Genomic DNA, 17,422 nt, shown 5'->3' with positions numbered 1-17,422 from the left:
TTGTCCTGAAATTTAAGCTTGGCTGTTTCCAAGCTATCTCCTTCTCTGCCCAGCGAGGTCTTTTTACTTTGTTAGATGAAGTTGAGAATCGCCAGTCTTGCCTAGAAAGGACATCACAGTTTATTTCTTATTTACCTTTGGTCTTTCTCCCACTGCAGGATACTATGTTGATGTCACATAGCCCACTTGATCTCCCCCGCCTAATCTTACCTAGCATGCTTTTTCTCAGTGTTTGCACTGATGCTGTCCATTACACTCGAAAAATGAATGCAAAACCGAATGACTTCACTTTGCTTGTTCATTTTGGGGAATTGCCTAATAGGAGTCATTATTATCTGGGAGCCTTGGGTAAGTGTAAGGCTAATATTGAATATATTAATAATTAATAAGGGGGCAGACCCGCGACCCAGTGGTACATGGGTGTGGTAGGAGGGGCAGGGCAGAGCCGCCGCCCGCGCTTGCAAGGTAAACAGACCTGTGACAGCCTGGCGGGTCAGGCCCAGTGGCCTGCCAGTGTGGTACACACGTCACCCCAACTGGAGTAGGGGCAGAGCAGATCCTTCTCCCACGCCCGAATCAGGCCCTGCCAGTGTGGTGGCCACGTGACCCCAATTGGAGTGGAGGCGGAGCGGAACCGCCACCCGTGCCCGCAGGGTGGGCAGACCTGTGACCAACCTGCAGATCAGGCCCAGGGGTCTGCAGGCGTGGTAGGAGGGGCAGGGCAGATCCGCCGCCTGCGCCTCCAAGGTAGGCAGACCTGCAACAGACCGGCAGATCAGGCCCAGGAGCCTGCCGGCGTGGTACACACACCACCCTAATTGGAGTAGGGGCAGAGCAGAGTCGCCACCCGTGCCAGGAACAGGCCCAGCGTCCTGCAGGCGGGGTAGTCACGACACCCCAATTGGAGTAGGGGCAGAGCAGAGCCTCCACCCGTGCCCGAAAGGTGGGCAGATCTGCGACCGACCAGCAGGACAGGCCCAGTGGCCTGCCGGTACGACAGACACGTCACCCCATTTGGAGTAGGGGCAGAGTAGAGCCGCCGCCCGCGCCTGCAGGGTAGGCAAACCTGCAACTGACCGGCGGATCAGGCCCGGTGGCCTGCCAGCGTGGTACACTCGTCACCCCAATTGGAGTAGGGGCAGAACAGAGCCGCCGCCAGCGCCCAGAACAGGCCCAGTGACCTGCCGGCGTGGTAGCCACGACACCCCAATTGGAATAAGGAGAGAGCAGAGCCGCCGCCCGCGCCTGCAGGAAAGATACGCAATCAGTATGAAAAGACAAGGAAAGAAAGGACCACAAGCAATGCAGGTCAACACAACTTTAGAAGAGGTAACAGCTGCAGCAGATGGAATGTCAGATAAAGAATTCAGGATATACAAGCTTCAGACGATCTGGAGTATCAAGGAAGACATTAAACAGCAAAATCAGACAATGAAAGATCACTTCGACAATGAATTACGCAAACAAATCCAGAAAGCAAAGGATCAACTATACAGGGAGATAGAGGTTATAAAAAACAAACAAACAGAAATCCTAGAAATGCAGGAAGCAATAAACCAACTTAAAAACTCAATTGAGAATACTACCAGCAGAGTAGAACACTTAGAAGATAGAACATCAGACAATGAAGACAAAGTATTTCAACTGGAAAATAACATAGACAGCTCAGCAAGACTGTTAAGAAACCATGAGCAGAACATCCAAGAAATATGGGATAACATTAAGAGACTAAACTTAAGAGTCATTGGGATACAGGAAGGTACGGAGCTCCAAACCAAAGGAATGAGCTGTCTATTCAATGAAATAATACGAGAAAACTTCCCAGACTTGAAGAATGAGACAGAATCCCAAATCCTAGAAGCCTACAGGACGCCGAATGTGCAAAATCATAAGAGATCTACACCTAGACACATTATAATGAAGATGCCCAACATACAGAATAAGGAGAGAATTTTAAAAGCTACAAGAGAAAGGAAGCAGATTACATTTAGGGGTAAGCCAATCAGGATAACAGCTGATCTTTCAACACAGACTCTGAAAGCTAGAAGATCCTGGAATAACATATTTCAAACACTGAAAGAAAATGGGTTCCAACCAAGAATTGTGTATCCAGTGAAATTAAGCTTCAGGATGGAAGATGAAATTAAAACCTTCCACGATAAACAAAAGTTTAAAGAATTCGCAGCTAGAAAACCATCTCTTCAAAACATCCTCGCCAAAACATTTCAGGAAGAGGAAATGGAAAATAACAATGAAAACCAACAGTGGGAGGTAGGACAGTAAAGGGGGGGAAAACAATCAAAGAGGAAAACAAACCATGTTTAGAAACAGAAATAAACAAATATGGCTGGAAGAGCAACCCATATCTCAATAATAACCCTAAATGTTAATGGCTTAAACTCACCAATCAAGAGACACAGGCTAGTAGAATGGATCACAAAACAAGACCCAACAATATGCTGCCTACAGGAGACGCATTTGATAGGAAAAGACATACATAGGCTGAAGGTGAAAGGTTGGGAAAAATCATATCACTCACATGGACTTCGGAAACAAGCAGGAGTGTCCATACTCATATCAAATAAAATAGATTTCAAGCCAAAGTTAATCAAAAGGGATAAAGAGGGACACTACATACTGCTTAAGGGAACCATACACCAACAAGACATAACAATCATAAATATTTATGCCCCAAACAATGGTGCAGCTATGTTTGTCAAACAAACTCTTCTCAAGTTCAAGAGTCTAATAGACCACCATACCATAATCATGGGAGACTTCAACACACCTCTCTCACCACTGGACAGATCTTCCAAACAAAAGTTGAATAAGGAAACTATAGAACTCAATAACACAATTAATAACCTAGACCTAATTGACATATATAGAGTATACCACCCAACATCAAGCAGTTACACTTTTTTCTCAGCAGCACATGGATCCTTCTCAAAAATAGATCATATATTATGTCATAGGGCAACTCTTAGACAATATAAAGGAGTAGAGATAATACCATGCATCTTATCTGATCATAATGGAATCAAACTGAAAATCAACGATAAAAGAAGGAAGGAAAAAGCATACATCACTTGGAGAATGAACAATAGGTTACTGAATGATCAATGGGTTATATAAGACATCAAGGAGGAAATTAAAAAATTGTTAGAGATAAATGAAAACACAGACACAACATATCGGAATCTATGGGACACATTGAAAGCAGTTCTAAGAGGAAAATTCATTGCTTGGAGTTCATTCCTTAAAAAAAGAAAAAAACCAACAAATAAATGATCTCATACTTCATCTCAAAATCCTTGAAAAAGAAGAGCAAAACAACAGCAAAAGAAGTAGAAAGCAAGAAATAATTAAAATCAGAGCTGAAATGAATGAAATCGAAACAAAAGAAACAATTGAAAAAATTGACAAAACTAAAAGTTGGTTCTTTGAAAAAATAAACAAAATCGACAGACCCTTAGCGATGCTAGCGAAGAGAAGAAGAGAGAGAACTCAAATTACTAGCATACAGGATGAAAAAGGCAATATCACAACAGACACTTCAGAAATACAGAAGATAATCAAAAACTATTTTGAATCCTTATTCTCCAATAAATTAGAAGATAGTGAAGGCATAGATAAATTTCTTAAGTCATATGATCTGCCCAGATTGAGTCAGGAGGATATAGAAAACCTAAACAGACCAATATCAATTGAGGAAATAGAAGAAACCATAAAAATACTACCAACTAAGAAAAGCCCAGGACCGGATGGGTATACAGCAGAATTTTACAAAACCTTTAAAGAAGAACTAATACCAATACTTTTCAAGCTACTTCAGGAAATAGAAAAAGAGGGAGAACTTCCAAATTCATTCTATGAGGCCAACATCACCCTGATACCTAAACCAGACAAAGACACTTCAAAGAAAGAAAACTACAGACCAATATCTCTAATGAACCTAGATGCAAAAATCCTCAACAAAATTCTGGCGAATCGGATACAAAAACATATCAAAAAAATTGTACACCATGATCAAGTAGGATTCATCCCTGGGATGCAAGGCTGGTTCAATATACGGAAATCAATAAATGTTATTCACCACATCAATAGACTTAAAAATAAGAACCATATGATCATCTCGATAGATGCGGAAAAAGCATTCGACAAAGTACAGCATCCCTTTATGTTCAAAACTCTAGAAAAACTAGGGATAACAGGAACATACCTCAATATTGTAAAAGCAATCTATGCTAAGCCTCAGGCTAGCATCATTCTGAATGGAGAAAAACTGAAGGCATTCCCTCTAAAATCTGGAACAAGACAGGGATGCCCTCTCTCTCCACTTCTGTTCAACATAGTTCTCGAAACACTGGCCAGAGCAATTAGACAGACGAAAGAAATTAAAGGCATAAAAATAGGAAAAGAAGAACTTAAATTATCACTATTTGCAGATGATATGATTCTATACCTAGCAGACCCAAAAGGCTCTACAAAGAAACTATTAGAGCTAATAAATGAATTCAGCAAAGTGGCAGGATATAAAATCAACATGCATAAATCAAAGGCATTCCTGTATATCAGCGACAAATCCTCTGAAATGGAAATGAGGACAACCACTCCATTCAAAATATCTTAAAAAAAAATAAAATACTTGGGAATCAACCTAACAAAAGAGGTGAAAGACTTATACAATTAAAACTACAGAACCCTAAAGAGAGAAATAGAAGAAGATCTTAAAAGATGGAAAAATATACCCTGTTCATGGATAGGCAGAACTAACATCAAAATGGCGATATTACCAAAAGTTCTCTATAGGTTTAATGCAATGCCAATCAAAATCCCAACGGCATTTCTTGTAGAAATAGAGAAAGCAATCATGAAATTCATATGGAAAAATAAAAGACCCAGAATAGCAAAAACAATGCTAAGCAGGAAGTGTGAATCAGGCGGTATAGCGATACCAGACTTCAAACTATACTACAGAGCAATAGTAACAAAAACAGCATGGTACTGGTACCAAAACAGGCAGGTGGACCAATGGTACAGAATAGAGGACACAGAAACCAATCCACAAAACTACAACTATCTTATATTTGATAAAGGGGCTAAAAGCATGCAATGGAGGAAGGATAGCATCTTCAACAAATGGTGCTGGGAAAACTGGAAATCCATATGCAACAAAATGAAACTGAATCCCTTTCTCTCGCCATGCACAAAAGTGAATTCAAAATGAATCAAGGAGCTTGATATCAAATCAGAGACACGCCGTCTGATAGAAGAAAAAGTTGGCTACGGTCTACATTCGGTGGGGTCGGGCTCCAAATTCCTCAATAGGACACCCATAGCACAAAAGTTAATAACTAGAATCAACAATGGGACTTACTCAAACTAAAAAGTTTTTTCTCAGCAAAAGAAACAATAAGAGAGGTAAATAGGGAGCCTACATCCTGGGAACAAATCTTACTCCTCACACTTCAGATAGAGCCCTAATATCCAGAGTATACAAAGAACTCAAAAAATTAAACAATAAAAAACAAACAACCCAATCAACAAATGGGCCAAGGACCTGAACAGACACTTCTCAGAGGAGGACATACAATCAATCAACAAGTACATGAAAAAATGCTCACCATCTCTAGCAGTCAGAGAAATGCAAATCAAAACCACCCTAAGATACCATCTCACTCCAGTAAGATTGGCAGCCATTAGGAAGTCAAACAACAACAAGTGCTGGCGAGGATGTGGGGAAAAGGGTACACTTGTACATTGCTGGTGGGACTGCAGATTGTTGCAGCCAATTTGGAAAGCAGTATGGAGATTCCTGGGAAAGCTGGGAATGGAGCCCCCATTTGACCCAGCTATTCCCCTTCTTGGTCTATTCCCTAAAGACCTAAAAAGAGCATGCTACAGGGACACTGCTACATCGATGTTCATAGCAGCACAGTTCACAATAGCAAGATTGTGGAACCAACCTAGATGCCCTTCAATAGACGAATGGACAAAAAAAATGTGTCATTTATACACAATGGAGTATTACTCTGCATTAAAAAATGACAAAATCATAGAATTTACAGGGAAATGGAAGGCATTAGAGCAGTTTATGCTAAGTGAAGCTAGCCAATCCCTAAAAAACAAATGCCAAATGTCTTCTTTGATATAAGGAGAGTAACTAAGATCAGAGTAGGGACGAAGAGCAGGAGAAGAAGATTAACATTTAACAGGGATGAGAGGTGGGAGGGAAAGGGAGAGAGAAGGGAAATTGCATGGTAATGGAAGGAGACCCTCAGGGTTATACAGTGGAGGGGGTAGAGAGAGAGGAGGGGAGGGGAGGGGAGAGGTGGGGAGGGGGGAGGGTGGAGGATGGGAAAGGCAGTGGAGCACAACAGACACTAGTATGGCAATTTGTAAATCAATGGATGTGTAACTGATGTGATTCTGCAATCTGTGTATGGGGTGAAGGTGGGAGTTCATAACCCACTTGAATCAAAGTGTGGAATATGATATGTCAAGAAATTTGTAATGTTTTGAACAACCCACAATAAAAAATTAAAAAAATAATAATAATTAATAAGTAAGTAGGTGTTGGGTATATACTGGTAGTTAGAGTGCCAAGAATAGCATTTCCTCTTAACATAGTGGGTTGTCTGTATAATATCTGTTCAGCTGTGCAATGCAATTGACCAAATTGTACTGTTATATCATATACACACACAAATACATAACAACAAATCCCCCTATTACATATCATTAAAATGCGCCAATAAAAAATTAAAACAAAACCAAAAATACCTGTTCAGTGAAGTTGAAATTTAAAGCAAATAAATATTGAGATTATGATACTAATATCACACAAATGAAAAAAATAAATTGGATAAAAGGTAAGAATTTGATTTTTGTTAGTTTTTCTACATTTCTTCTATAAAGAATGTGTGCTGATATAGGAGACAAAACAATGGACTACAAATCTTGCATTTGATCATAATTTTTTGGTTATGTGCTTAAACTCTTGGAGTTTCAATTACTTTTCTATTGCTTGAGTCACAAGATTAAAATTTAGAATATAATCTGCCTTGTTTGGTTGGAAAGACAAAAGTCTTAATATTTCCGAAACTCAGTAGAAAATTCCTGTCCATTACCTACTGTAGAACAACTTTCTATGATGGGTAAGTTTGCATCTAGTGTTCTATGAATCCCTTGTAGTTATATGCATGCAAGGAAATAGTCTTGATTTATTATCATGTTGACTTAATAATCATGGATTAAGTGTATAAGATCAGGACATACTCTATAAGCTTTACCATCTTGTCTTTTGTAATACCTGCTGGTAATACCTGCTGCAGTTCCAGAGTCCAAATGGTGGAGAAGGCATCAAGAGAAATATTTACTGGCTTTTTGTTTTCATTTTAGAGAACCCCTAGGAGGTCCACTTTTTTTCTACACAACTTCAACCCTAAAATGCCACTTTTATAATTTCTTCTTATTTTTAAGACTTTCATTAATACTGTCTACATTTAAAACCTCTGGGGACATTAAAAATCTGAGAAAAGATGTGGGAGAAATGGAGATTTACAAAATGGGGATGGGAGTTGTAAGTGTTCATAATCAATATTAAAAGATAAATACTATGGAAATTGAAGTCCCAAAGTTCAACTTGTTTCTCAGTTTTGCTAAAACTTAGCACTGGTGTATTATTATTTTCCCAATAAAATCTATGTATTCTAAATGTGCAGAAACAAAAGATGCAGTGGTAGATATTATGGTATATTAGGTTGTCATTCAGCAAATATTCATTTCATGTCCTACTCCTCCTGTCTCCATGGGAGATTATACTCCTTACCCATTGATGTTGGGTTTGATTTTGTGACTTTTTTTGCTTCTGGTGGTCAGGAACTGTAAAAGATCGGATATTTCACCCTATTTACAAGCTAGCATAGTTTCATGCAGGTGGGAAGGAGGCATGAACCTCCTGTCAGAATTGAAGAACTTTATTATTCATGGTAAAAGCAGAAGTTAGATTATCCATATTTCTTGGTTTGGTCGCCCAAACCCAGTTTCCACTGATTTGTATGAAGAGGGCCACCTTAGGCTTATATTCAGTGAGTTGCATTACAGGAAAGAAACTCTGAGTTTAGGTAATCCAGATCTTTTATAATGCCCCTTATAAAACCCATTGTTATATGCCAGAATATCTGCCTTTTATTCTGAAGGGAGAACGTATTTCTGTCTTCCAAGGCTGTTTACCATATCTCTTTGAAAAGAGAATCTGGGGGCTGGGGATGTGGCTCAAGTGGTGACATGCTTGCCTGGCATGCGCGGGGCACTGGGTTCGATCCTTAGCACCCCATAAAGATGTTGTGTCCACTGAAAAATAAATATTAAAAAAAATCTCTTAAAAAAAGAAAAGAGAATCTGGAACAAAGGTAGTCATCACTTCTGTCCACAGGATGTGCAGGAGTGTAAATGACTCATGAAACATTGTCTATAAACATAAACTCTGCCAGGAAAACATTTCCCAGATATCTGCTGCTATGTGGGGCCAAACTCAGTCAAGTTACACCCTGACATAGAGTCATCACAGCCAAATTTATCCTGAATTAGCTAAACTATAGTCACCATGAAGATACATAAATATGGGAATTAATTACTCTAAATTACTGAATTTTCAAGTGCTTTCTTAAAAAATATATTGTAATAGCAATAACTGATTGATATGGAAATTAGTGATGGAAATGAGGTTTGATCATATCAAAACCTCAAATATTTGACTGGCTTTGGGCTCACTGAATAAGTGATGAGGAAATTTAAAGGAGGAAGGAAAATGGTGACATATATTATAAAATGACAAAACAGTTGATAAAACTATTGCTTCCAATTACCCAGAAAATAGAAAAGGCACCTACCTAATAAACTTACAACACTTGCAAATCTAAAAAGCATGAGCAGACACCTGCTAATCATGAGTGATAAAATGCTTCAAGAATATGAGCTCAGCAACAACTGGTTGGTTTGCAAACAGATTTAGATAATAGAAAGCCTAGAAATCTCAGATTTGCAAAATAAATTGGTTTCCTATCAAAACAGAGATGTGGTAATTAATTATAGAGACTAAATCAATGATTGCTTTAGTATCATTTTTTAAGACATATGAGCAGATTAAAGTCTTTTCAGCTAAATGAAAAGGCTTCTAGAAAAACACAGGCTAGATAACACAGATGTCTAATGTATTCAAAGTGTCCACAATTAAGTCTAGACAGAGATATGCTTTGCAAAGAATTGTGTCTGTGGTTCTTGACACTTGTATTAAACTATATTTAAGTACATGGGGGGGAAAACAAGCTTTTGAGAGATTTATATTGGCAAAACACCCATCAACTTAGACTGAAAGACACCAAGGCTGTTATAGATATAAAAAATCTCTTGCTCCCCAAATTTATATTGTGAAGAATTGAACTTAAAAAGTTGTTGGACCACCCAAAGGGGATTATTTTCAAGTGCCTTCTTAGACGTAGTCAAAAAGAATGATGTTAGAGAAAGGACCTCCAAGAGGGCCAACTGAAATCTGTGGAGATAGTGAAGTGAAAGCTATTCTCAAGGAGCAAAACTTAGATCTTTTTGAAAAATATACTCATAATTCCGTTATTTATGATCTCCATAAAACATTAGCAGAGGATAAATTCGATCACTTTGTGTCAACTCGTATACTTGTGCAGATACAAGTTCCCAATTATTTTTTGGTTCAAAGCGACTCATCTTCCTTCTATGAGAAGATGCACAGGTGCCATTCAATGCTGCTCTTATAAGACCTCTAATTTTGGTCAATCTTTAGAGTAAGAGTAGTTAGCAAGCAATGATTTAAGCTCCCTAATGTTTGAAGATCTGATGACATTGACTCTGGAGGTTCTAAAATTACTATGGACTTGAGACCATTAGGTGCTTTCCTTTCCACCCCTTTTAAATACAGGATTATCTATTGTGGAAATATCCAAGTTACACAACTATATATTCTATATATCAGGTATGTAGAAGCAGATAACTTGTGTTTTTAGTTCTTAGGTCAGTGAATTAAAAAACTGCATCCAGACCGATATAGAGATATAGATGATGAGATTCTGGATTTTGAATATGATGCTGTTTGTTATACAAATGATATTTTGCATATGGGAAGACAGAATATTTGAGAACAAAAGGGGGTATTGTGGCAAAATTTGTTATTAAGTAAATATTTACTCTATCATCCTACTTAGATGTAAAGAACATATATCGCTTCTCACTGATGTTAGGCTTGACTATGTAACTTTTGTCAATTTGATGCAAACAGAGGCTTGAAATACATTTGCATGGTTGGGTTTATCCTTCTGCACTTTGGCCATTACCCTGGGAAGACCTGCTGGCCTTCCAGTCTGGGCACCAGTGTTAGATGAGTGAAGCAGACTTGTCTCAACCCACAGCCCTGCAGCCTGAAGCAAATCTGCCTCAGCCAACTTGCAGGTGCATGAGAGAGTAGTACATGCTCTTTGTTATGCAAATGAGATGTGATGTTTTTTTTTTTTTTTTTTTTACTTTGCAGCAAAAGCTGATTTACATTTAAAGACTATGGTACAGACAATGCTTCCTTTAAGAAGAGAGCAATGGTAAAATTAAGGGTTTTTGCTGGTGGAGAGAGGGCAGGGACTAAATCTCAATTCAACCAAGAGTTCCAGGTAGATGATCAGCAGTGAGTTTGTGAAGTCTGTGACCTTCTGAAATCAAATGCTTCTCTACTTTTTATGGTGAATTATTTTGAAGAACTTCTGTCCAATTCCATGAACCTTTATTTGCTTTTTAAAAATTTAACACTAAGTGTTGCTTGTTTGTTTGCAGTATGTAAAATGCTGGCATCTAATTCCCCTGGGAATGGTGAGCAGGAGTGGAGTTTGGGCTCACTTGGAGTGCGCTGACTTAGCAGTTGATCACATTTTGCAGAATTCTATTTGCAAGCTTAGAAAATTACCACACACAGTTCACCATATGGCACCACTGACTTTGCTAAGGGAACTATTGTATTTGAAAAATCAAAAACACTCACTAAATCCTCCAATCTCTTTTTTCTCCTACTGTCATGGTTTCCATGACTACATTTCACAGCCCCATGTTACATTTTAAATGTAAATGATTTTTTACAAAAAAACACTATAAAGTATTTTCAGAAACAAGAAAGTAACAGAGACATTTAACCTCCTGGGCAAATGGTATATTGTGGTCACCACATTACAAATACAGAACAAATAAGAAGTCAATTTTTAAAGCATGATTTCTTATATTTATATATATTTTTGGAGTACCAGGGGTTGGACTCATGAGCACTCGACCACTGAGCCACATCCCTTGCGCTATTTTGTATTTTATTTAGAGACAGGATCTCACTGAGTTGCTTGGGGACTGGCTTTTGCAGAGGTTGGGTTTGAACTTGCGATCCTCCTGCCTCAGCCTCACAAGCTGCTGGGTTTACAGGCATGTGCCATGATTTCTCATATTTTTAAGATGAGTTCTGTGATAGGATATACATATTGTACGTGTAAGACCTCAAATAGAAGATAAAAGTGGGAGAGTATAGAATTGTATCTAGCGAATTGGATTCTAATACCTCTGAACAGACTTTAAACATTTTGCTTTCCTCTCTCTTCGATATGGTTATTCTATATGTCTTATTTTAAGATGTATTCTGAGCATATTCTTTTTGGGTGGGAAAAGGGGAAACCACATAAGTTTTCCCTTCATGAATCTATTAGGATAAAAACAGATAAATATATCTTTTTTTCTAACTAGTAAAGGAATATTGAATTTAATTCTACCTGTACTACTTAAAAACATTCTTTAAGGCTGACCCTTCCTAGTTTACCTTTCGCTTTATTGATGGCCATATGTTGTTTTCAGTTGCATGAATACTGCCTAGTCTACAAAGTTATTATTTTGTTTAAAAGGAGTATTACTGAGATTCTGGAAGTCTGAATCCAGATCCAAGGGTCTTCACTTGTGTGTTTTATAAGTTCTGGTGCGAGGGCATTATTGTAGTTACTAGGAAAGAAAACTCCAAATATGCCTCATCTTATAAACACACAACACTGTATAGAAGCTTTCTACTCCTTGTTGTAGAACAACATCATTCTGCTAACACTTGACAGACATGTTTGATGCAAATAGGAATTACTTTCTTTCACCTGTATATTTCAATGTTTAGCACCTTTCTTTGGTTAGCAATTAGCATAACTAAAATTGGCCCAACATAAGTATTGTAATCTTTGTCTTGCACAAAGGAAGGTTTTTAGTGAAGTCTCAAGTTGAAGAATCAACATTGGGTAGAACAAGAGTTGGGTGATATGAAAAGACAGAGGCCACATCAGAAGCTACTCAGCATATCTAAAATAAAGTCCTAGATCTTTGTTTCCTATTTCTCACCTAAAGGGGCGTGAGTGTGTAATATGAAGGGAGACTATTTGCATTCCCATTTTATTTTTTCTTCAAGTATTGAAGACCAAAACGTATGGTGAAGGTTGAAGGATGGTGACATGAACTGGGAAGATCATTACTCTTACAGGAATTTTTGCAGCTGCCACACTGGAGACTCCACTTGTTTGACATCTGAAAAATTGGAGTCCATTCAGTTGATATGCATGTAAGGACAGAAATTAGTCAATGCTGGAGCACAGTGGGAACTCAATGGGCTTAAGGAGGTCACTTTTGTATTTGTGTGTGTGTCCATGATTATTAGAAGATTTTTCAAATAATATGTCTCCTTTTGTGGCTACTTGTACAAAACTACATATGTATGTAGATATAAATGAAAATTTATTAGTGATATGTATTAAATGAGATATGTAGAAAACTCAATGTTCTAAAGCTGAGCAAAAAAAAAATTCATCAGATAGATGAATTTAAAAATATGTATCAAATTTGGTGATAGGTTGAGGACTTCAGTGATAATGGCAGAGGAAGGAGTTGCAAACATCTTCTCCATAAAATCATTGAAAAATAGCCAAAACATCCCAAATCATTTTTTAAAAAAAAAACTGTAAATTTAAAAGAGTATTCATTATCAGAATTTTAGAGTTTTAATAAAAACAAACAAACAAACAATACTATTATTTCTGTAGGGAATGTGAAATTTGTGAACACTTTAACTGGACCTTTTCTGGGTTCCCTACCCACCTCTGAGAAAACCTTGAAAAAAAACATCTTGCAATCTTAGATCACTTAGCCTGGACAGTCTTTTCTCCAGAGGAGAAAACAATGGGAGGCAATTATTTAACACTGTGCCTGCCCGAGGTGGTACGTAACAATGGGGGGCAAATAGGCTAACCAAAAAGTTTAAGAAGAAAACCCAGAGAAGAATATGTCTGAAAGAACTTTGAAAAACTGTAAGGTATTTCTGGAAATAAAGAAGTCAACACTCATATGTTGGATTTTGCATATGTCTAGGAACTTGTGTTGAGAAAAGATTGGGAAAATCTCTGTCCTCACATTTGACCAATCTCTAGACTATTCCTGAGTAGGAAGTGAAGGCTGAAGTCGAGTTATAAATATCCTGGATGAATCCAAGGCATTCCACAACAGACACGTAGAGAATCTTGGCAAAGACTGGAAGGCTTGACTGGTTCTGGGCATTTAGAAATATCTCTGTCCAATCATTATTTGACCACTAAGCAACATGAGTAGAGATTTCCGTGATTACAAATGAAAAAGAACACAGATTAGATAATTAGTTCAGAGAAGTCATTAAGACAGTAAGTGACAACAGATAGTAATTAAGACAAACCTTGGGGAAGGATTAGAATCTGACTTCCATAGTTTTAATTTTTTAAAATGCTCATTTACAAATTTTTAATTTGAACATTTTAATCATGTAAATTAATATAAGGTGCTCAATTAGAATTAGTTAATGAAGGGGCTGGGACTGTAGCTTAGTGGTAGAGTGCTTGCCTCACATGTTTGAGGCACTGGGTTCGATCCTCACCACCGCATAAAAATAAAGACATAAAAATATATTGTGTCCATTTATAACTAAAAAATATTTTAAAAAAGAATTAGTTAATGGAATTTATGTTAATGTTTTACAGAATAAATTTCAATTAAGAATGTACATATCTAAAATTTTAATTTAAGATGCACATCAAAAAGTACTTTGTTTGGGCTGGGGATGTGGCTCAAGCAGTAGCATGCTCGCCTGGCATGTGTGGGGCACTGGGTTCGATCCTCAGCACCACATAACAATAAAATAAAGATGTTGTGTCTACCGAAAACTAAAAAATAAATTTAAAAAAATTCTCTCTCTCTCTCTTTTAAAAAAGTACTTTGTATCCTCAATATCCTTAACATATACAATTTCCTTTTTAAAATTATTTTAATTAGGTATATATGACAGCAGAATGAATTTTGATTCATTGTTCATTTCCTACACAATTATAGCACAACTTTACCTTTCTATGATTGTACATGATGCAGTGACGCATCATATGTGCAGTCATACATGTACTTAGGGTAATGATGTCCATCTCATGCCACCATCTTACCTATCTCCATGCACCCTCCCCACCTTCCTTTCCTTTGTCCAAGGTTCCTCCATTTTTCCCATATTCCTCCCAATTATGGCTCAGTATCCACTTATCATAGAGAACATTTGACCTTTCGTTTTTTGAGATTGGCTTACTTGACTTAACATGATATTCTCCAACTCCATCCATTTACCTTCAAATGCCATAATTTTATTCTCTTTTAATGGTGAGTGATATTCCATTGTGTATATATACCACGGTTTCTTTATCCATTTGTTTATTGAAGGCCATTTAGGTTGCTTCCACAGTTTAGCTATTGTGAATTGAGCTGCTGTAAACATTGATGTGGCTGTGTTACTATAGTATGCTATTTCTAAGTCCTTTGGGTATAGACTGAGGAGTGGGATAGCTGGGTCAAATGGTGGTTCCATTCCAAGTTTTCTAAGATGTTTCCATACTTCTTTCCAGATTGGTTGTACCAATTTGCAGACCCACCAGCAATGAATGAGTGTGCCTTTTCCCCCACATCCTCGCCAACATTTATTGTTGTCTGTATTCTTGATAACTGTCATTCTGACTGGCATGTGATGAAATCTTAGAGTAGTTTTCACTTGCATTTCTCTAATTACTAGAGATGTTGAACATTATTTCATATATTTGTTGATTGAATGTAAAATATTCATTTTTAACCAAAAAAAAGAGACAACAATAACTATGGTCCATACAGTGGAAATAGTAGTCAGTTGAAACTGATACTGAGGAAGCCCCAATGTTGAACTCATTAAATAAATATTTTAAATCAGTCATTTAAAATATTGAAAAAAATGAAGAAGTAACACCCAAAGAACTAAAGAGAAGAGATAACGACGTCTCACCAGATGAAGTGTATTAATAAAGAGGTAAAAATTACAAAACTAAAAACTTCAGAAAACAATAGTGAAGTAAAAATTTCACTAGAGATACTCCAAGGCATATTTGCAAAGGTAGAAAGCAGAAGTAGAGAACCTAAAAACAGGTGAACCAAGGTTTTGTTGTCTACAGAAGAAAAAGAAAAAGAACAAGAAAAATTGAACAGAGCCTTAGAGATCTATGGGATACGACTAGGAGTACCAAAATATGCACAATAAAAGCTGCAGGGAAAAGGGGGGGGATAGAACCAATATATGAAAAAATAATGGCTGAAAATTTCCAAATTTGAAGAAAAAACAGTCTATATGAATCTATACACCTGAGTGTGACACATCAACAAAATCCAACTAGAATAAGTTCAGAGATTCACCTCTAGAGTACATCATAATTAAACCCCTGAAAACCAAAGCAAAAAGGAAATCATGAAAGCTTTCATGAAAGTGAAAGATTCATCATGTATCTGGAATCCTTAACATGATTAGCAGCCGATTTCTCATTAGAAATCGCAGAGGCCAGAAGGCAGTGGGATGCTGTCAACATGGTTTCTATATCCAGCAAATTTATTCTTCAAAAATGATACTGAAATCTCAGATTGAAAAAAAAAACAAAACAGAAAATCCATTGCTAGCAAACCCAGTGCACAAAAATACTGAAGGAAGTTTAAGTCAAATTTAAGATTTTGGGCAATAAATCAATCATTCTTAAGAAATAAAGAGCACTGGTAAAGGTAATTACATAGGTATATATATAAAGGACTATGAAAATATATTTTCTGCTTGTAATTCTTTTTTTTCTCATATCTTTTTAAAAAGATCACTGAATTAGTCAATTATTATACATTTGTGTTGATGGCATTTGTGTAATTTATATGACAATAACAACTCAAAAAAGAGTTACATAACAAAGTTTTATATAGTAATAAAATTAAATTGATATTGATCTAAACTAGTTTGTTATAAATTAAGATGTTAATTAAAATTTTCAGAATAATCACTAAGAGACTAACTCAAAATATACAGTAAAAGAGTGATAAGAAAATTAAAATGATATATTAAACTTATCTATTTAACATAGAAGAAAGCAGTAAATATAGAAAGAGCAAAAAGGAATAAGATATAGAAAACAAATAAAATGACAGGAATAAATCCTACCTTATCAGGAAATATATTAACTGTGAATGGATTAAACACTCTAATTAAAAGACAGAAAATGCAGAATGAATTTAAGAGATGTGATCTTATTATATGCTATCCATGACAGACATACTTTTTATTCAAATGTATAAAATATATTGAAAGTAAAAAGATGAAAATGGATATACCATGAAAATAGTAACTAAAAAAGAGATGCAATGGCTATAATAATATCATATAAAGATTTTATATATTGTTCTTGTATTCCACAAACTTGCTAAACTAATTTTTTTTTAGCTGTACACACACACACACACACACACACATGCATACACACATACTGAAAAGGTGTGATAATGTTTGTTACTCACAAATAGTGAATTTCTTAAAAGAGAAGTCAAATACCCAAACTTTTGCAGAATGGCTTGAGCAAAGGGGCAGGCTGTTTCTTTTGTAATTTGGGGGTGGACCCAAAATAAATATGCCCGTGGCTGAGTTTTGCACTCGGTGAATTTCCACTTCTGCACCAAAAGAGAGAAGGCTCAAACTTTCTTATTGATTTTCTCAGATATAGGCAAAAGGGAAAGAGGGAATAATAGGATCTGAAAGCTGTCAGTGTTGAAACATAAAAAATGGAGTCAGACCCTTTATAATATATTTTCATTTCTTTGATGTCAGAGCCTAGGAGTGAAATTGTTGCGTAAAAGGGTAACTACATACCTAGTCTCTTAGGAAACTGCTGATCTTGTTCGTCCGCCATAATGACTTGATTTGATTTGATTTGCCCTACTTCTTCCCCCTCAAATACTATTCTTAGTCTTTTTTATTTTAACTATTCTAGTAGATGTGAAATAG

The 17,422-nt window shown here is 36.8% G+C and overlaps 1 pseudogene; it reads left to right on the top strand.

The window, feature by feature from the left end:
* Positions 1-1,302: 1,302 nt before the first annotated feature.
* The window catches only part of LOC114090610 (10 kDa heat shock protein, mitochondrial pseudogene), a 47,693-nt pseudogene continuing 31,573 nt past the window's right edge, over positions 1,303-17,422 (top strand).

Source organism: Marmota flaviventris, chromosome 15 (genome assembly GCF_047511675.1).
Source record: "Marmota flaviventris isolate mMarFla1 chromosome 15, mMarFla1.hap1, whole genome shotgun sequence".
Lineage (NCBI taxonomy): Eukaryota > Metazoa > Chordata > Mammalia > Rodentia > Sciuridae > Marmota > Marmota flaviventris.
The sequence above is the reverse complement of the archived record's forward strand: the minus strand, read 5'-3'. Positions and strand labels throughout refer to the sequence as shown.